Source organism: Saimiri boliviensis, chromosome 16, assembly GCF_048565385.1.
Source record: "Saimiri boliviensis isolate mSaiBol1 chromosome 16, mSaiBol1.pri, whole genome shotgun sequence".
In the NCBI taxonomy this organism is placed as follows: Eukaryota; Metazoa; Chordata; class Mammalia; order Primates; family Cebidae; genus Saimiri; species Saimiri boliviensis.
Window position 1 is genome coordinate 6803585 of NC_133464.1, and position 22970 is coordinate 6826554.

Genomic DNA, 22970 nt, shown 5'->3' on the forward strand with positions numbered 1-22970 from the left:
TTTTAAGAAAAAATTAGAATTTTGGACACATGGTATTTGCTGCTGCAAGCCTGATAGTCTTCCAGCACTTAAAGAGTTTTCTGATTAGATCAGTGATGATAATGACAAATGTGGTTTAAAAAAATATCACACATGAATATGTGTCAACTGCATAATTTAACAAATTATAGATGGGTTATCCAAAGTGCCTGCTAGACCAACGGCTTTTAATATAATAGCATATGGAAAGTTCCATGATATGACTTCAGGTTCCACATTTCACTTGACCTTTCAAAAACAACCACTTTTGGGTATTGTTGACGTATCAAAGAAGAACCTATGTAGTTATCCAATAAGGCTGGTATAGTCCTTTCTTAAACCTGCCATCTGCGTGTGGCCAGATATTTTTCCCCCTCTCCTTAAGCTGAAACAATGTTTCACAATAAATCGAATGCAAAAGCAGATATGAGAATCCAGCTGTCTTCCATTAAGCCAGGCATTTAAGGAGATTTGCAAAATATAAAACAATGTCATGCTTCTCACTTTTTTTGTGTGTGTTGGAAAAGTTATTTTTATACATGTATGTGGTGTATGTTTAATATGTAATGGTTTTATTATTGTAATTTCTAAGAGATAAATTAGCAATTTCTCTGTTTTGAAGTCTAATATTATAGATATGCATAGCTAGAACCCACATACACAAGAGCTTGTTTGGAAAATTTCACCTTCTTTCTGAAGGTGCTCTCCCATCAGAGTTATCTTGTTGGCTGTCAGTCACAGGATGAAGGCATTTCCTGCACCCCACCCTCAGCCTCAGTTCCCCACCTGGAAGAGTCCTGCACTATTTTGGGGATCCAGCCTCATATTCACCTTCTCTAGGAAGACTCCCTTTTACATTATTCAAGTCAAGCTGTTCTGATCCTTTTTGGGACTTTTACTGCATTAAGTTCTTACCTTTTATTAGTAACGACTGCTGTTGCTTTTTTTTTTTTTTTTAAATTACTTTAAGGTCTGTGATACATATGCAGAACGTGCAGGTTTGTTATAACGGTATACATGTGCCATGGGGATTTCCTGCAGCCGTCAACCTGTCATCTGGGTTTCAAGCTCTGCTGGCATTAGGTATTTGCCCTAATGCTCTCCCTCTCTATGCCCCTGACTCCTCGACAAGCCCCATTGTGTGTTGTTCCCTTCCCTGTGTCCATGTGTTCTCATTGTTCAACTCCCACTTGTGAGGGAGAACATGCAGTGTTTGGTTTTCTGTTCCTGTGTTAGTTTGCTGAGAATGATGGTTTCTAGCTTCATCCATGTCCCTGAAAAGCACATGAACTCTTTTTATGGCTACATAGTATTCCATGGTGTATATGTGCCAAATCTTCTTTATCTAGTCTATCATTAATGGGCATTTGGATTGGTTCCAAGTCTTTGCTATTGCAAATAGTGCTGCAATAAACATTCATATACAGGTGTCTTTAGAGTAGAATGACTAATAATCCTTTGGGCATATGCCCAGTAATGGGATTGCTGGATCAAATGGTATTTCTGGTTCTAGATCCTTAAGGAATTGCCACACTGTCTTCCACAATGGTTGAACGGATTTACACTCCCACCAACAGCGTAAAAGCATTCCCATTTCTCCACATCCTCTCCATCATCTGTTGTTTCCTGACTTTTTAATAATTGCCACTCTAACTGGTGTGAGTTGGTATCTCACTGTGGTTTTGATTTGCATTTCTCTGATGACCAGTGATGATTAGCTTTATGCAGCCTGCTGCTACTTTCAAGGAGTAAAAAGTTTCAATAATAATGACCTAAACCTATAGAGGTCGATTTTTCTCCCATAAACAGGGGTAGAGAATCTGGGATTGGGCAGCTGCGAACAATGTCATCAGAGGTCCAGCTCCTTTGCTCTTTGAGCGCCTCAACTGTCTGCATTCAGGATCTCAGGTGGACTTTCCAGCGGGCAGCGGGGACAGGTATGGATGATGTGCCTTCTTATTTGGAAAGGGAATGCTCCTCTGAGAACCCCTGCTTGAATGCTACTGGCCAGAGCTGGGTCATATGACTACCTCAAGCCACAAGGAAAGTTGGAATATTAAGGATTTTGCTTTTCCAGTCATTACAGAAGGAAGATGAAAGGGAAAGGGGTTGAAATGGCTTTTGGAGAGCAAATCCATGGTGCCTGCCACGTGCATCTGTTAGCATCCTCTGCTACATTGCTTCCTCACTGCACCATGACCTCCTGCACAATGAAGAGCTGCCTAGCTCCTCATCCTTATTGCTGTACCCAGGCCAGTGCCTAGGTACACTGCCTTAGTCACTTCCCTTGTGAATACCCTATTTTATTTTTTTAACTTATTTTTAATTTTAATATGTTTTTGGAGAATAGGTGGTGTTTGGTTACATGAATACATTGTTTAGTGGAATACCCTACTTTAAAGTGATATGATTCATTGCTTTTACCTCTGGCCCTTCCTATCCCCTGTCTTGCTTGTTTTTTCAGTAGTAGTTATTATCTAATATACTATCACTATATGTCAAATACACACATATATATACATATGATCCATATATGTTTGTATGTGTGCATGTGTGTATGTAGAAAGAAAGAAAGAGAAAAAAGAGAAAGAAGAGAAGAGAGAATGAGAGAAGACAGACTTTATTCCCTAAATATACCTACTGGAATACCAGCTCAATGATTGTAGGACTTGTTTCTCTTTGATTTACTGCTATATTCCCAGCACCTCATTCAATGTATAACATGAAGTAGGCGCTCAATAAATGTTTGTTTAGTGAATAAATGGGTAGGTGAACAAATTGATAAAATGAATGTTTATAGAAGGCAATGAAAGAATGAAAGAAAGAAAGGTGAGAATTAAACAAAGCAGCCTCATAGAAATGAGTCACTTAAAATTTTAGTCAATTATTGATGGAAAATAGTTTCATAGAAGATGGGAAGCATGAATCTACCTTCAACTCATGCTAACTTTTGAATTGTACAATATTTCTTTGTACTTCTGTCTTTCAGAATACCACATCCATTCAAAGATTTTACAATGAAATAACATTACACATGACTCTGTAGTCTTCAGAATAAACATTATAAAAGTTCAAAATGCTATCATTGCAATTATTTTATTTTGCTTACATTGTTTTGAATCATGCTATGCACACAACTCACAACTGACACTTTGCAATGACTTGTGGCAAAGTAGGAAACTATCTTTTGAAATCTAAAAGACACATTTTCTCAAAAATATATATTTCTGAAAAAATATCCATAATATGAATATTTTATTTTTCTTTGAAAGATGCTATTTGAAATTCTGAAAGCTGACAGAGACCTTTACATGGACTTGATTTGCCATTTTCTGTAGAAAGAGTCTTCTGAGAAAAAGATAGCTGCTCTCAGGATAAAGTAATTATATTAATACTTCATGTTTACAACAGAGAATTGCAGTTTTGTCATTTAGAAGCACAACACTGCCGCTCTACACAAAGCAATGAATTCAATAATTATTTCCGAACTAATATTAACTGTGACTGATAATGCACTGTCAGATGAAACTATTTCAGAAATTCCAATAAGTCGTGTTTGCATTCTCATTCTTCTAAACAAATAAAATATGTAAAACTGCTTAACTTCTAGATTGAGTCTAATGTAAGAAATTCCAAATGCCAAGCAAGTATTTTTTTTATTACTCTTTGTAACAGATGGCTGGCAGATAATGTTATTTCACTGTTGAAGATGAGGAATCAGAAACAAAGACACCTGCAGATATGGAGTCCGTTCTAGAATAGTAGTGACAGTCACTTGGGGTTTACATGTCATCCTCTATTTTGAAAATCTATTTCACAATTTCATTAGCATAATTATGCCTTTTAACATCATTATTATTTGTTGTCATGGACGTCTAAAGCTTTTGTCATCTTCTCATGCCTCTCAAAGATTTTGGCTCGAAGTAGTCTGAAAAGACTTTGGATTCAGTCTGGGAAATATAAGCTAGTATGCTTTTAGTGTCACATGATTCTGTGAAATTTCAAAAATAAAATCCTGAATTGATATCTTATTCTATTTTTTGTTTTGTTTTGTTTTTTAGAGTTACCATCTCTCTCTGTCCCCCAGTCTATGGTACAGCGGCATAATCATAACTCACTGCAACCCCAAACTCCTGGCCTCAGCTGAGATCCTCCTGCCTCGGCCTGCTGAGTAGCTAGGACTGCAAGTGCACCACCATGCCTGGCTAACTTTTTAAATCTTTTTTGTAGAAATGGAGTCTTGTTGTGTTGCCCAGGCTGGTCTTGAACTCCTGGCCTCCAGTGATTCTCCCACCTTTACCTCCCAAAGCACTGATATTTCAGGTAGGAGCCATGGCACCTGGCCTCTGTCTTTACAAAAATTGGCCATTTGTCATTCCCACATCACCATTATTATTTGGTGAAATGTGAGGTTACAGGTATCCCTGATGTTGAAGCATCAGGACTTAATTAAGCCTGTTGTATCAATCAATGAATAAATGTAAAGCCAGAGGTGACAATATTTGAGTAGGAAGTTAAGTTTTTTTAAAAATAATTTCTAGGACATCGTAGTGTAAATATTTGCATGTAACCCAATACAAATATCAATAATATTTTTGAAGATAATGATACAGAGGACATTTTTCTATAGGATTAAAAGCAGGGAAAGAATTTTGGCGAAAGGAAGAATTTATTTGAAACTGCCCAAGCCTCTGCTTCAAGTCAACAGGGGAATTTTGTTACAATACCCAGAACAGCACCTACCTCCCAGGAGAAGCCTGCTGCAGTCATGTAAAGAAGGTAATCACGGCAAGAAACTGCTTGTTTCCATGCATAATTTATTTAACTTAGGGGCTGGCACAGGCCCTAGAGGAAGCCCGAATGATTTCCTGTTCAAAAACAGAAAGATGTGAGAGGGACGTGCTGTGCTGATTTCCCTCAAGGCTCTTAAGGCTGGAGGTGAGACAGATCTCCCCAGAGCACCTCTCCTCTCTGAGACCTGAAACACGTGCTTCCTTCAAATGGCGGAAATAGGCCTGTTTTGTAGCTCTGGGTGTCCAAGTGGTGTGAGCAGGTGATGGCATCCTGGAGTCCAGCCAGAACGTAGGAAAGAAGGCTGAGCTCTGCAGGTGCTCCTGCCAGGACCCAGGTTTATTCTGCTCTGATCCCTATGTACACAGGAGGATGAAGCTGGGTCAGTGTGGAGGCCCAGAACTTGTACCATTCCTTTGCCAAATGGGTAAAGAACAATTTTGAATGCTTGATAGAATATTCACACACAAGGAGAGAGGCCTGCTGCTGTATTTTAATGGATCATCTCAGCTGGCATCTCATTTCCAATACCGGTAAGTACTTAACACATATGAATGACAATGGGGGTGTTTGCTATTAAAAGTAGACTTCTTTTAATTAGAATTCTTTATCCTCGAGTCTTCCCGTTTATGAACCCTTGTGATAGATGTAGCTTCTTTTAGATAATTGCTTGGGATGAGTGAATACCCCAATATTTATTTAGCAAGGATGTCAATGAATTATGAATGGAAGCAAACAGTTCCATTGGGCGAGCACTCTAATTAATAAAGCCAGCTTTCAATGGCTTTGTGTATGCAAGATTGGTACCAGGGCTCTGTAGCAATGTAACCAATGCAGGTAATAGATGTTAGAGGTATTGATGGAAATAGAACAAGACAGAGGGGAGGAGAGCTGGCTGGCCTCAGGAACAACCCCTTCAATTCTCTGAATGTCTTTTCTCCTTTCCCCACCATAAAGTCCTGGACCATATCAATGCATCTGTATGAAACAGCCTTTTCCCTGTAATCTTGGTGGTTTAATCTCCAGCATTCCCTGACAAGGGCTTAACACATTATTTCTCCTGGGAACACTTTTTAGAAGTAAATATTCTTAAACTACAAAGAGGGCCAAAAGACAGCCAGTGTGCACAAGTACACACCAATGGAAACAATATCCAAACATCTCCGGACTTCTTGGTGCAGAGCAGCTGCTGATAGCCACTAGGTCCCCTACTTAGGACGATGGAAACTCACCACCAACCAGCAACTGGAGTGAGTGTCTGAGCCCACAAGTGATCTTTAGGTCTAGCTCCAGATATCAGTCTGGCCTTTCTTTTTATTGGAAGTTCCCTGTAGTTTACTAGCTGTGAAATATTTGGAAGAGGACTTCAGGGTGCTCCTTTCCGTTTTATCTCCTGCCAAATTTTAAATGCCTGCATTTAACCTATGATTGCTTCAAATGACAGTTGTTGGCTGTAAGAGTTCCATGGCATCTTCCTGGGACTGCCCGGGAAGAAGGGTGAAAGGCAGGATGGAATCATGGCCTTGAAATATGTTAAACTGTGGTCCCACAGGAATGTAAAGCAACACTAGGTTTCTTGGTGGGTTGAACAGCGTTCTTTTTAATAAGTTACACTGAGCATGAACATGTTGCTGAGTGCTCTGGTAAATGCACGCTTTATGTCACTTAATCCTCACAACACTCATATGAGTTAAAGTATTATAATACCAATTTTACAGATGATTACAACAGTTTTGATTCTTTTGAATGGAAAAGAGATGTTCTTCATATTCTAAAATGGTACCAAGATTCTTCCCCACTCATAAACATTCCCTGTACAACCTGTTCCCTTTGAACCTGGGCAGGTCCAATAAATACAGTGAAATAGTCTTAGCATTAGTGTGTATTATCTGGCAATGTGAAGGGATTTGCAGATGTTATTAAGATTTCTAATTAGTCAAATGAAAGCTAATCAAAAGGGAGATTAATCTGCAAAAGCCTAGAGATCAGAGTCTGAAGGTATTAGAGAGACTCAAAGCAGCAGCAAACATTCTCCTCTCGACCTTGAAGAATCAAGCTGCCTTGATGTGGAGAGGGCTACTTGGTAGGGAATGGCAGGAAGCCTTGAGGCGATGGGGCCTGCGGTCACACAGCCACAACCCTGGATCCTGCCAGCAGCCAGTGAACTTCGGAGAGGACTCCAAGCCACTGATGAGATCACAGGCTAACCCAACACCCCAGTTTTCACCCTGATGAGAACTTGAGAAGGAACCTAGCTATCCTGGTCCATACTTCAGACCCATGGAAACTGTGAGAAAATAAATGTGTATCATTGTGAGTGCTAAGTTTGTGATAATTTGTTATGAAGAAATAGATAGCTATTATATTAGACCTCTGGACATTTCAGAGGTTATGTACGAATATAAATAGACAGTTCAGTGGAAATAGATCAAGCATTTTTTAACCTGTCTAACAGTAGGTGGCTTTGCAGATGGAAATCTGTATTAGCCCAATGTTCAATCCATACTAGATGTTAACTAGTTAATAGGCTAACTGATGCCAATATTTTAACCTAAACATTAATCAACAGAAGCTAAAGCTTAAAATCAATACGGCAAGTATTTGATGCCCACTGCCTGTCCATCAGTAAACTAAAGGTTGTTGGAGTTTCAGCAGCCGAAAGAGAAATGGAATAGTCATGGGTTCCATGGGATATTAAAAACAATATAACTATTTATTATAATTAATTTAGTATAAACTTAGTCAAAATAAATCTTGAGGGGCAATGTAGGTAGGACTGTGTTCACCTTCCTTGTCTCATGCCTCAGTGAGTCTATGTTGGGTTACACTGATAATTTGTTTTGGGCAATCTTAAAGGAGGCAAAAGATAACTGAGTCTTTCCAGTTTGATTCTACATGGCTGTGCGCCTTCTACTTAGGATGGTTTAAATAATTATGCTCTTTTAAACTACCGTAATAAACATAAAAGGAGCGTCACCAAATATGGGAACAAGAATAATCCAATGCTGATGATTCAACAGATCATTAAATTGGATCTGGCGTGAATCTTTAACATGTGATATTGACCACTGTCTGTCATTACGAGGAACCCAGAAGTGAAGTTTGAACTTGCTGAATTCAGAAATTTGGAGAAGAACCTTTGACCTCCACGGTAGCATTGTAAATCCAGTCACTCAAAGCTCAAGCATGAGTCTTCTTTCAAAACTTACAGACAAGTCCTTTCTCTTCATAGCAAATGTGGATATGAGATTGTTCATCTTCAGCTACAATATGAGTGGTTTTGGGGTTCTGTCCACCAGAACCCATGTGGTACCTTGCTATGACCCACCTAAGACAATTTGTTGAAGCACAAGTATCGTCTTCTGTCAGTGGTTTAGCAACAAATGGGGTGAGACACTTTTTCCCAACCTTGCTACCAAACCAGGTCCTGTTTGAGACTGGCAGTGAAGACCTGCTCATAATGACACCTAGACAACAGGAATAAACCATGACTGTGCAGAGCATGTCTGATCATACAGCCACCCTAATTCTGAGGATAATCAGTCTCAGCAAAATTCTGTCACACTTGCAAATTTGAGGGTAAATAAATTGCACAAACCACCCGTTATGTGAGCTGTGACGTCCCAGCTCTTCCCTCTTCGGCGATCTGAATAATCTTATACTGACAATTCATCTGGGGCAAACATAGTAGTGTTGTGGGGGAATGCCTCACATGATCAACTCTGAGAGTCAGGTGACAGTGAACCCTCTCATTAGAGACAGAGCAGGGGATGAGGGTTCCAGGTTTACTACCTGGGATGCCATCCCCAAGGTTAAAGGGTGAAGATTCTGCTAGATTCTTAGAACCTGTTCCTGAAAGTCTGGGAGTAACTTGGAAACTTAAGCCAACTCACAGGGCTTGAATATTTGTTTTATGAATTGAGTCATGTCCCCCAGGAAAGAAAGGTTGAAATCCTAACCTCATTATGTCAGAATGTGGCTTTATTTGGAATATAATTTTTATAGAGATAACTAAGTCAAAATGAGGTCATTTTGAGGTTCCAGGTGCACACGAATTTTGGGAAGATATTATCTATTTAGGTGATTTTCAGATTTGTGCTATCAAAATTGACACTCTAGTAAATTTCTCTCTTGGTGTGTAAATCTTACACATCTTATTATTTCCTTCAGTGGTTCTCGGTACATAGGTATATGAAGTTCTAATTATACACTAATATATATGGATAAATATTCATGCAAATAAATTTTAGAAGCTTATTCTCTCATGAGCAGTTGAAAAGTTAGCCTCTTTTAACTGAAAGGGACAGTTGCCCATTCAAGTTTCTTAAGTACTAGGAATGGAGTGAGGGTATTATAAAGACACATTTGGAAGGAGGTTGTATTAGGTCATTCTTGCATTGCTATAAAGAAATACTTGAAGCCAGGCAAGGTGGCTCACACCTGTAATCCCAGCACTTTGGGAGGCTGAGGCAGGCGGATGACCTGAGCTCAAGAGTTTGAGATCAGCCTGAACAACATGGCAAAACTTCACCTCTACTAAAAATACAAAAATTAGCCGGGTGTGGTGCTGCACACCTATAGTTCCAGCTACTCAGGAAGCTGAGGGAGGAAAATTACTTGAACCCGGGAGGTGGAGGTTGCAGTGAGCTGAGATTGTGCCACTGCACTCCAGCCTGGGCGACAGAGCAAGACTGTCTCAAAAAGGAAAGAAAAAGAAAGAAGAAAGAAAGAAAGAAAAAGAAAGAAAGAAAGAAAGAAAGAAAGAAAGAAAGAAAGAAAGAAAGAAAGAAAGAAAAGAAAAAGAAAGAAAGAAAGAGGGAGGAAGGAAGGGAGGAAGAAAGGAAGGAAGGAAGGAAGGAAAAAGAAAGAAAAAAGAAAAAGAAAAAAAGAAAGAAAAGAAAGAAGATACTTGAGACTGGGTAATTTATAAAGGAAAAAGGTTTAATTGGCTCATGATTCCACAGGCTGTGTAGGAGGCATGGCTGAGGAGGCCTCAGGAAATATGCTGTAATAGCAGAAGGTGAAGGTAGAGTCAGCATTTCACTGACCAGAGCAGGGGGTGGGGAGGTGCTACACACTTTTAAACAAGCAGATCCTGTGAGAACTCATTCACTGTCACGAGAACAGCACCAATGGGGAAATCCACCCCCATGAGGCAGTCACCGCCCACCAGGTCCTACCACCAAATTGAGGAGTACAATTTGACATGAGATTTGGGTGAGTATGCAGACCCAAACCATGTCAGTAGCCCAGAGTAAACCAAATTGTTAGAGAACAGAAATTATGAGGACCATCAGGAAACTATTCTCAGCAACCCCAACATTGAAATCAAAAGTTTGTAAGTATTCTTGGGTTTTCATTATGTTTCTCCACCATGAATATGATTCTGTTATCTGCATTCTCATCTGGAAAATGAGCCTATTTTCCAGATAGGCTCATTTCTACTTTTTCTGCTGCTGGTTACATAGTATTTTCACTGTGTCTGTCTGCATGTTTCTTTCTTTCTTTCTTTCTTTTTTTTTTTTTTTTTTTTTTTTTTTTTGAGAGGGAGTTTCACTTTTGTTACCCAGACTGGAGTGCAATGGCGCGATCTCGGCTCACCACAACCTCTGCCTCCTGGGTTCAGGCAATTCTCCTGCCTCAGCCTCCCGAGTAGCTGGGACTACAGGCGTGCGCCACCATGCCCAGCTAATTTTTGTATTTTTAGTAGAGACGGGGTTTCACCATGTTGACCAGAATGGTCTCGATCTCTTGACCTTGTGACCCACACGCCTCGGCCTCCCAAAGTGCTGGGATTACAGACGTGAGCCACTGCGCCCGGCCTTGCATGTTTCTTTATCTTTCCTTTCTGGTTTTCACTTCTTTAGATTTTGGCCTTTTCATGACAGCTTTTGGCCTTATCATAACAGCTGCTGGTCAGCATGGAAGGAGAGTCTCCTCTGTCTCCTCTATCTATACTGGCCTTTTCCTCTTCTTTATAAAGGATATTATCCACGCACAGGCTCCAAATGCCATCTATGTCAATAACAAATCATTTGTTTCACTTTCTAGGTCATTATATCTCACTAACTATAATACATAGAGCTACGTAAGTCTTGTAGGTTGAGAGTGGAATTAATTTTTTTCATCTTAAATCATCTCCTGCCTTCTATATCCTAGATGTCAATTGATAACCTCACTGTCATCTAACCTTCCGAACTAGAAGATTTGCAACTTTCCAAATAACAGCTAAATTTTCTCAATTCTCCAGTGGGTTTTTAAATTGTAGCACCTCATCCCACTTATTCTAACATTAATATGATCCTGCTATTTCTCCCGTGAACTACTAAAACAGTCTCTTTAAAGTTTTTCTGACAGTAGCTTTGTCCGGACTTTCAATCATGCATAACTCAACTCTTTTGTTCAATATCATTGTTAAAATTATCTTTAAAAAATAATTGATCAGGTAACTTCCATGCTTATTATATTCTGTTGACTTTCCAAAATACAAAATGCGAATTTCGTGCAACAAAGACCTTTAACTCAGCTCCTATCTACATTTCCTCCTGGCACCGTTGTCCAGACTCATTTCTGCCACATACCCTGGCATGTCAGCTTCTCTTCTCCTCTTCTCTTTACGAATTCCTAAATTGAAATTCCTAAACTTACTTACACACGCTCATAGCAATTCAGATTCCTGCCCTTCTCATACTCTTCCTTACGGGGAAAACTCCTATGAAGACTCAGTGCAAATTTTATCTCCTTCGCGGAGGTTTCCCTAATACGGCATTCCCAAATACGGCAGAAGTATTTGATTGCCCTCTGCTTTCAGTATCACTGCACATACTTACCCCTATGAAATGACCATGGTATACCCTAATGTATTTCTCACACATATCTCTCTTGTTTAATTTTAAATGCCCCGAGATCCTTTCACATTTTCCTTTGCATCTCTATTAGCATGATACCTATCACAGAGCAAGAACTCTGGAAATATTTGATAAATGATTGGATAGCTAAAATAACAAAATATTGCTTATATACCTGTAACTTATATATGACAATATGTATAATGATAAAATTTAAAAACATGTGTGTGTAACTCACATCATTGTTTCTATCTGAGGTCTATCTGGGTTATATAACTGTATGTATGTAGGGTTCAAGAGTAACCATAAACAAAAGGCACATCTCTACCTCCTCAAGGGCAGGAAGCAGAGCAAAGCTTTGCAGGAATAACAGAAGGCTCAGGTTTCCTAAGCACTTGAGAAGATGGTTGATGCTCATGGCAGGATCTGAGATGCTGAGCAAGGCCTGCAGACTCTTACGTTTAAAAATGAGGAAATGTCTAAACAAGATTAATCAGTTTGTCACATGTCAAAGCTTTCTTCTAAATCATTAACGATATTTTAACACACATACACTTAAGTATTATCTCATTTAGAGTCTAAATTTGAAAACTTCTTTTGCAATGAGACCTGGACCAAGTAGATATATAATGTGGCCTCATTTGGAAGGAATGGTTAAAGCCCTAGCAATCATTTATTGATTGACATGCAAGCCCTGTGGAGCATTTTCCAAGGTTAGGTGCTGTCGCAGGTGAAGGGTAACAGCAATACACAAAACACACAAGATCCCTGCCCTCAGGGAGCTTGCATTCTAGTGTCAGACAGACAAGAGAAGCTAAGCATAAGTGATTCAGAGAGGACAAGCCTATGAAGAGAGTAAAGAGGGTGAAGAACCAGAAAGGGCAGGGGGTGGGTGCTAGGCACACTGAACAGGCTGGCAGTCTCCTTGAAGAGGAGGTACAGGGACAGAACTCTGGATGCCAAGAGGGGCCAGCAGTGAGATCTTGGAAAAGAACATTCAGGCAGAGAGAGCAGTAGGTTCAAAGTCTGGAAATGGCCCAGCCTCCTCCGGACCAGAAAGAAGACCAGTGTGGCTGCAGCAGTGTGAGGGGACAAGGCCGTGCATGAGATGAGGTGGGAGAGTCAGTGCCAGACCACGGGGCTTGGAACCACAGCTGGTGGGGCTCCTGATCCTCATGGGGAAAACCAAAACTGCACTCTGTATTCACATGTTGAGAGTGTGCCCCTAGAACGTTAGTTCTAGGAGGACAGAAACCCAGTAGAGTATTGGGTAGCTGCTCTGCAAATGTTTGTTGAATGAATGAGATTAGAGATGGCAGACGGTCCCGAGTTCTGCTTAGATGTGTTAAATTTCAGATGCCTTTCAGGAACTGAGTGACAATGACAAGCTCTAAAATATACAGTACTTACTATGGATCAGGCATGTTTTAAAGTTTTACGTATATTAACTCATTACTCTTCCTAACACGGCAGAGATAAGTATTATTATTGTATCAATTAACAAATAAGGACACTGAGGTGCAGTGAGTCACTTTTGGCAACTCTAATCCCTCAGTTATGCAGTCTTCGGAAGGCCTTGGAGACAGTTGGGTATATGAGTGTAAAACAGACAGAAATTTTCAGCATGAAGATGCAAGTCAGCCCAAGGGGTCGAAGAGAACACCAGCGGTGCAGGTGCAGCTGGAAAGAGCCACAGGACCTGGCAGAAAGGGAGCCTCCAACCCCACCAACTGCACGGAGGAAGCATTTTACATGCATTTCATTTAATCTGCAAACAATCTGATGAGGTAGTTACTTTATCCAGGTTTTACAGATGAATAAAACTAACATTCAGAAGATTAAATACTTGACCAAAGCCAGATGGCTAGCGAACAGCAGGAGCCGGAATTCAAACCCTGGGGAGTCTCACTTCTGGCAGAACTGAACAAAACCAGAATGGTTTATTATTCAGTGAAAATTGGAGACATGAGAAATGCTTTTTAGTTTTTTTTTTTTTTTTTTTCAGTAATCTTGGACTAGACTAAGACTAGGAGTGTCCCATGTTTTTCTGGGGTAACAGTAACAGGATCCCTGGCTCAGGCCCCAAGTGGAGAATTGGGGGATTTTCTCAAATCCCTGAAGTCGCTCCCAGGTTGGACGGAGATATTGGTTTACTGTAGTGTCATATGAAGGGCCATCTGGGTTTTTCTTCCCCTGAAAATCATGTGGCTCTCTGGCAGCCATTCCTTTCCTGTGGCTGCACCCCAGAAGTGGCTGCACCAGCAGATAGCGTCAGCTTTCTGCTGCTGGCATTGACTGCACTGTGCACAGTGCCCCAATTCCTGTTCCCTTACACTGCTGGCCCCTCATGGGAGGATCACAGGAGGGGAGAAACTGTCCTTCGGTTCTGCTTCATTCTGTCCACAGGGCCCCATTTCCCTACTATGGAATCTTTCAGAGATTTTTACCTATGCACCACTTCTCTCTCTCTACTCATGCTCTATAAAGCTTTTCTCATCCTAGGAGTCTAGTGTGGGTTCCTTAACCCTGGACTGAGATTGACCTGAATGATATGGAGTTTCTCAAAATTCCCTCTCTACTTCTTTCCTTCAGTCTAACTGTGACACACAGCTGTTCTCTGCAACGAGTCTCATCAACCCCCTCTCCACTTTGGTGAGTGGTTTTCCATAAGGTATGCAAGTAGATCCGTGTAGATTCTGGTTCTTCATACTTACATGGATGCATCTGAGTCACATGATATACAGAACTTAGACTCTCATGGAAACACCCATAGTTTCCAAATCCTTGGTTTCGGATGACTATTAATTCCTTGAGTATATAAAGGTCTATTTGTGTTGCATTTTCCCTTTCTTGTTTGCTGACTCCTGTATCGAAGTGGTATTTCTGAACTTACAAAACCCATCTGAACATGTGTTGCTAAGAGTGAGGGCACAAAAGACAGGGAAGAAAAATAAGTTCCCAATTTGGTAGACACTAAAATTTCTCTCACTTTCTTTAGGGAATGCTAAAAAAGGGGTGTGTATGGAAAGTCAAATTTACCAATCTGACATTTCTGAATCTCCAAGGAGTGAGAAATTGGAAAGGTACACTCAATATTATAACTTATTTGTTTTGAAATTTTCAATGTGCACATTTCAAAGGACATTAAAGAAGAATTTTCCAGATTCACTGGGGGCAGTTGAGGGAGGTAGGGAGAGACAGCAGGGGATGGGGAGGGAGGGGAGGATGGGGAGGGATAACATGGGGAGAAATGCCAGATATAGTATGCACCTAAAGTAAATAAATTAATTTTAAAAAATAAAAAAAAGAAGAATTTTCCGTTTTCCAGAGTAGTAGTAATGGTAGTTTTTTCAAAGTAAAAACAAACATAAAACCCTGTCTGGTGTCCATGGTAACAGAGACCTGATTGCTCTTGGAGAAGCCACACCACAATGGCATAGTTTCTACAAGCTAAAGCATACAAAAAAAAAAAAAAAAAACAAGTACTTTCACACTTGAAATAATCGAATGAGTCCTCACAGTTACCAAAGGCATATATTTGTTCAACATTGTTAGAGTAATGTAACCTGGGATATACACCACTCTGTTTACAAACCCCCCGCATAAATCCAATCTCACACTGCTGTAATGATACTACCTGAGACTGGGTAATTTATAAAGAAAAGAAGTGTAATTGACTCACAGTTCCACGTGGCAGTGAGGGCCTCAGGAAACTTACAATCATGGTGGAAGGGGAAAGGGGAAAGAAGCACCTTCTTCACAAGGTGGCAGGAGAGAGAGACAGAGAAAGAGGAACTGCCACAAACTTTAAAACCATCAGATCTTGTGAGAACTCTTTCACTATCATGAGAACAGCATGGGGGAAACTGCTTCCATGATCCAATCACCTCCCTCCAGGTCCCTCCCCTGACATGGGGAATACAATCGGAAATGAGATTTGGGTGGAGACACAGAGCCAAACCATATCATCCCCTTTCCCAAAAATAAATATTTTTCTTTTCATGTCTTCCTTGGAAACAACCATATAAGAATTTTTACTCAGAAGGCATTTCTCTCCTGTCAAGGAAAATATCTTTTTCTCCCTTTCTGAGAACATCTTACTCCTTATTTTCATTAAGGTAGATACCTTCAAAGATTACAGTACAAGGTGTGACCGTCTGATTGTATGTCTTCCAAAGAACAACTTGATAAAAATAACAGATTTGGGCTCTCCATCCTGTTACTCTGTCCATGTGACATCAGACGATCTTGTTGGTTAATCTATTAGCTGTATCAATTGGTTGTACCTGTTACAAAATGGCAGGGACATCACATACAGCCATGAGGGAGGTGATGTGGCAAGGCTGGTTTTCAACTAAAGTAACCGGTAAGCTAGCTAGAACACCTCCTTCAGCCTACAACTCAAAGTGCAAGGACCTGCTTTAACACAGCACTAGGTAAAACTAGGGCAACAGGCTCTCCATCTCTATGCTGCCTCCTTCTCTTCACAATAGAAATCTGAAATAATTGCACATCCTCCAGAAAAAATTCCTCTAAATATGTCTCCATAGATCTCTTCCTTCATCTTTCTTATTTTATTTTAAAAATTATTCCTAGTACCAATACTCAAATGCTGCCTCATATTATTACATAGCAGCTTTATGTACACTATTTCTTTTCAGTGTTTTCTTTTGTATAGAAATATTGATTTTAGTAGTCACCTGGGACCACTCCCCTCCCTCCCTATGATTACCTCATGCCAAAAAATGATGATTATTATTCAATGAATAATTGCATTAAATTATGACTCTTCACATTTATAATGTGCCCCTTGTCCTTGAGCTGTATAATTACCAAAGCTTGTGTATCTTCCAGTGAAATGTGCACATGCTCCATTTTCTAGAATTCCTAAGAGTCTTGACTAAGTAATCATCCTCATCAAGATCCTACCTCTAAAGCGTTTCTGATATTACATCAAAGAGTAAACTCAGGAATTTTCAAGGTCCATTGCACTACATTTATTTTCTTTAACTCTATGCATTGCAGCTTCATCACATAATTCCAGTTTTCTTGAAATGCACAAATTCTACATGGATTATATTATTTTGACCTTTGGCTCACCTTTGATGGGAGGGTTGTTTTAAAAACCTGTTTCATATTTTAACCACAGGTGCATCCCATACTTTGGGTTCTATTGAAATACTAAAATTTACTAAAACATTTTATTAATACCTTTTAATCTCATTTGTATGTTCTGCATATTTCCCATTAAGCTAATTATCATTAAGAGTCTCATAATTCTTTATTGGTGAAGCTCCATTATGTCAATTTGCAAGATATTTCTGTTATTTCATGTGTCTTTGGTCTGGTTAACGGTGTCTTCACTGAGCTCAGAGCTCAGTCTCAGTTCCACATACAAGTCCTTCAGTATCACTTTTTGTTTCTGTGTATTGACTGGTCTACTAGTAGTATAGCTTGACACTAACCTTAAGTTCAGCTCTTAGATCACTCATAAAAGAGTAGAATTTGTTTCTTATAGCTAAATCGTGTGATGGCTATTATTAGGTGTCAACTTGATTGGATTAAAAATGCCTAGATGGCTGGTGAAGCAGTATTTTCGGATGTGCCTGTGAGGGAGCTGGCAGAGGAGGTGAGTGTTTGGGTCAGTAGACTAGGAGAGGAAGACCCACCCCCAGTGTGGTCAGCACCATTCAATTGCCTGCTAGCAGGGCCAGAACAAAGCAGCCTAAAGAAGGTGGGATAAGCTTGCTTGCTGGGTCTTCTGGCTTCCTTCTTTTCTGTGCTGGATGCTACCTCCCATGCCTACTGCTCTTGGACATCAGACTTCAGGTTCTTCTGCCTTTGGACTCTGGGACTATCACCAGCGGTTTGCTAAGGGCTCTCAGGCCTCTGGCTGCACTGAAGGCTGCACCATTGGCTTCCTTCCTTTTGAGGGTTGCTGACTTGGACTAAGCCACTATTCGCTTCTTTCTCCAGCTTGCGGATGACCTATCATGGGACTTCACCTTGTGATCAAGGGAGTCGATTCTCCTGAAATACCTCTACCCTATTAGTTCTGTCCCTCTGGAAAACCCTGACTTATACAAGCCATAGTCGAGATTCCTGGCCCAGGGTCATTATATTCCTTAGACATTGTAGTCAGAATTTTGAACCTGCGGATATGTTATTCTTCTAGTTGTGAGCCTGTGTCTTTAACAAATCCTCAAAAAGCTTTTTGACCCCAAAAGAAGAATAAAAATTCTAGACATAGGTACTAAACCAGGAACAGAAGCAAAGAAAGCTTTTTTGAAATTTCTTTTGATAAAAGATGGTTTGGCTTTGTGTCCCTGCCCAAATCTCATGTCGAATTGTAATCCCCAGTGTTGGAGAAGAGGCCTGGCGGGAGGTGACTGAATTGTGGGTGTGAACTTCCCCCTTGCTGTTCTCATGATAGTGAGTGAGTTCTCATGAGATCTGGTTGTTTAAAAGCATGCAGCACCTCCCCCTTCTCTCTCTTCCTCCTGCTTTGGCCATGTAAGACATGCCCTCTTCCCCTTCCTTTTTGCCTTCAACCATGATTGAAAGTTCCTGGTGGCCTCCTCAGCCATGCTTCCTGTACAGCCCATGAACCTTGAGCCAATCGAACCTCTTCTCTTTGTTAATTAGTCAATGTCAGGTAGTTCTTCACAGCAATGTGAGAATGAACTAATACATGATATTTTTCCATGCTATGTTGACAGATGTGGCCTATATTGGTAACTACATAAAAAAACATCGAATTTATAAATTAGCATAAACATATAGTTGTTTCTGAGGGATTACAGAAACAATTGACTCTGATCCCTCCTGGCTTAATCTGACATATTCTAAATTGGGATGAAGGAAAATAGGAAGAAAGAAGGTAGGACTTAAATATGAACAGAAGTCAAAACAAGAAATTTGGACCTCTTCCAGAACATTTACATTATGACATTAGGAGAGCTGTAGGGCTATAACTTTGTTCTTTAACACAAAAATGCTGTGAATTTCTGACATCATACATTCATGTGTAAAGTCCAGAAATAATGATAGAAGTGATTTTCCTTTTATCTGCCTTTCCCAACTTAGTAACGAGTATAATTAAGAGTTCTAAAAGAAGGCATGATATAGACCAAAATAAACAAAAAACATTGTTAGCCCTTGAGAAAGAAAGCAAAGGAAAACATGAAATTATCCTTTCTAAAATCTCTTAACCTCACTGGGACTCAGACTCACATTTTATCATAGATGAGGGAATTAAGCTAGATGTTCCCTACGGTTGCTTTCAACTCTAAAATCCTTGGATTTGTGTGATCTTAGGGTTTCATTATTTTTATTTCCAGTTCCAATAAGCAATTTCATCTTCAGCCTGCTGAGAAATTCGCAGCCTGTGTTCTCCTGCCACAACCCTGTGAGGCTGTGTACTGTGCACCCCCATGAGGGGTGCCTCCCTCTCTGCTAGCAGAGAGCCACCAGCGGGTTGATTTCAGGGATAGGGTTTGCAAACAGACACAGACACACATGCAGGAGGGAGCCTCCCTGTGACATGCCAAAGTGGCTGCAGGCGTGTCGCTCTCTCCCCACTCCTCACTAGTTGAAACCAGAGGGAGCGAAGTGTGGGATTTAGCACCATGACTGAAAATGGAAGTGGTCACGTGCCCATCTTGGGAATAACGTGACACTGGAACAACTGAGAGTCGTGGAGCAGCCTGACATGACGAGACACGCAAGTGCAGTCTGGAGATCCATGCTCACCAATTAAGCAGGCAATTACCGGTCTCGTTTTCTCCTGTCTGAGTATGAAGTGATCACAGGAGACACATCCAGGGCAAGAGCGGAAAAAGCTTGCTCAGAGACACAGGATTTAATTTGGGGACATCAGACAAGTATTTTGTAAAGTATCCCTTCGCCCTGTAGTGATGCACAGTAAATGAATGCCAAGCAAATGGCTCCCCTCCCCGATTGCTCAGAACACACAGAATACTTGAGCCTGTAGTTAAAAGATAGTCCAAGCCCTCCTGTGGTTATTCGTGTTGCTGGGGAAGTAGCAGTGGAGAAATGGGCTGCCTCAGGACAAAAAAGGTAAGTGGCCAAGTCCTAGTTACAGTGTGATAAGAGGAAAGACATATTTATGGAGGAAGCACTAGTTAATTTTAAGAAATTATAGGGTGGTGGATGGGAGAGTGTAAGGGAATTGGAATTCCCAGAAGACATAAACTAATTTGCAACAATAAATGGCAATGCATTTTTCTCCCTCTACCTAATCTAGTCTGCACCTAACCAAATCTTTTAACTTCCTTCTGGCTCTGCCTCCTAGCAAGTAAAGTGGAGGTAATAGTGTTGACCACTCTGTAACTTCTTTACAGGAGTGTTATGGAAAAATAGAAATCACTCAGTAACTACAAAGGTATTTAAGATTCACAAGTGAATATTCCTTTTGGCTTATTAACAAGAGTGACTGCACTATCCCGTAGAGAATACAAATAAGGAATCAGAGCCTACTGCAGTTTTTCCTGGAATCAGACACTGTGAATGTTAAGTACAGGCAGAATAATCTTGTGCTACTTTTCTCCTCCCAGAAAAAGGAGAAACTTCTCCCAGACACAGTCCTCACACTACAGCCTCGGCTTTCAAGACATGGTTAAAGTAGAATCTTTCTATAAAAATGCAGACTAAGAAATGGGTGTGCTTGTAAGATGCAAGGTAAAGAAGCATTTTGGTCTGTTTATATTTTAAATCTGTGATACTACCACATTTTCAGAGTTGGCCTTTGTAGGATTACTGTGCCATTTGGCGTGATGAGAATAAATCTTGTTCCCCACAACTGGTTGGTAGTAGCCTCCTGGAATACAGTGTGGAGTAAGGTTCTGAGTCTTCTCTTTGTTGATATATGCAAATTCTGGGGCACATTTTCACCTGCGTCAACTCAGGAAATTGGTTACAGGAGGTGAAGATGAGAGAAGGAGCCATAGAGAAATATTTCATTGCCCCCAAAGATGGTCATATCAGCTTAAATCTGACGTGTAAAATTTGAAAACTCTTATAAACAAGTTATATTTTTTTAATTCAACATAGTTATTATTTTAAAGATTCCCCTCAGCGTCATGAATGACTATTATTATTTAGAAAGCCTTGAGCCTACTGGGCCTAAATGACATTAACCTTCCATCTGGATTTTTATTTAACACATATCACCAGTTCTCATTAGCATTTACAACCATGATATAAATTTGTCTTTTTTTTTTCACAAAAAGTGCATAATTGGACGGTTTGTTTTGCTACTAAAAATCATTATCTACCAATTACTGGTGGAGGATGCAGAAGTGGGTTCCAGAAGAAAGGATAGACCAAGCAGGGTGTCAGCACATGAGCCCCGCCAGCAGGAATCCAGGTACCACAGCAGGACACTCTTGTCCATTTCTTATGACCAATAGCCACACACTCAAAGAACAGACCCTTTACGAAACAATATAACTTGTAAATATTAAAAGTTGTAAAATTGAAGTTGTAATATTAAAGATGCAGCCTTCAATTATGCCCCAAAGACTCAAAAGTATGCATGCCAGACATATTTTTTCAGCAGGTAATTTTCAAAAAGCTGAATCTGTGGGCGGTTTGAATAGATTATTTATATATATATGTAAAGCTTTCATTTCTCTGCTAATGAGCTTTATTTAGAAGTCGTTTAAGACACATACGTAAGACCATGGTAGTCTTTCCTCTGCTCTGACCACAGTGGCTCAGCTGTTATCTTTTGGGTAAGACTTACGTTACTTTCTTTTTGTACAAGTGTTTTTTTCTTTCCTTTCCTTTTCTTTTTTTTTGAGACGGAGTTTCGCTCTTGTCACCCAGGCTGGAGTGCAATGGCACGATCTCGGCTCATTGCAGCCTCCGCCTCCTGGGTTCAGGCGATTCTCCTGCCTCAGCCTCCTGAGGAGCTAGGATTACAGGCACGCGCCACCATGCCCAGCTAATTTTTTTGTATTTTTAGTAGAGACGGGGTTTCACCATGTTGTCCAGGATGGTCTCGATCTCTTGACCTCGTGATCCACCCGCCTTGGCCTCCCAAAGTGCTGGGATTACAGACTTGAGCCACCGCGCCCGGCCTAAGTGTTTTTTAAAATGTATTTTAATTGACAGATACTAATTGTGTATATTTATGGGGCAGAATATGATATTTGGAACTGTATATACATTGCAGAGAGATTCAATCAAGCTAATTAACACATTCATCATCTCAGCAAATTTTCATTTTTTGTGGCAAAAACATTAAAAATCAATTATCTTAGCAATTTTTAAAATGATTGAAATATGGTTGACATAAAATAAACTCTGCTTATGTAAACTGTACAGTCTGATGAACTAACATGTATACACCTGTGAAACTATTACAATTACGAAAATCAGCATATACATAACCCCCGAAATTTCCTCATACCCCTTCTTAATCCTTCACTCTTGTCCTCCTTTGTGTTGGCTAATTCTGTGTTAACTTGACTAGATCACTGTGCTCATATATTTGGTCAAACATTATTCTGGATATTTCGGTGAAGATGTCTTTTGGATGAGATGAGCATTTAAATCAGTAGACTTTGAATAAAGCAAATTCCCCTCCATAGCATGAGTGGGTGTCATCCAAGTAGTTTAAGGCCTTAACAGAACAAAGATTGACTTCCCTCAAGCTCAGAGTTCTGCCAGCAGACTGCCTTGGGACTCAGAATGCAACGCTTCCCTGGGCCTCTAGCCTGCTGGCCTTACGCTGCAGATTTTGGACCTGCCCCTCCACAGTGACGTGAACCAATTCCATAAAATAAATTCCCCTTTTCCTGAGTGTGTACATACATGCGCACACACATACGCACAAACACACACCCTGTTGGTTCTGTTTCCCTGGAAAACCCTGACTAACACACTCCCCGATTCCCCATCCCTGTCCCTACTGTCTCCATACACCTGTTCCCCAGGCAGCAACTGATCTGCTTTCTGTCAGAAAAGATTGCTTTGCATCTTTAAGAGCTTCCTGCAAATGAAATAATGCAGTATGCATTTTATTTATTTTTTATTTTCTGGCTTCTTGCATTCAGCACAATAATGTTGAGATTCATGAATGCTTTCGCATGTATCAATAATTCTTTTTTAATTGATGAATCATGTAGCACAGTATGTTTATATCACAATCTTTTTCTTATTTATGTATTTTTAATTTATTTTGAGACAAGGTCCTGTTCTGTCACCCAGGCTGGAGTGCAGTGGCTCGATCATAGCTCACTGCAGCCTCAACTTCCCAAGCTCAAGTGACCCTCCTGCCTCAACCTC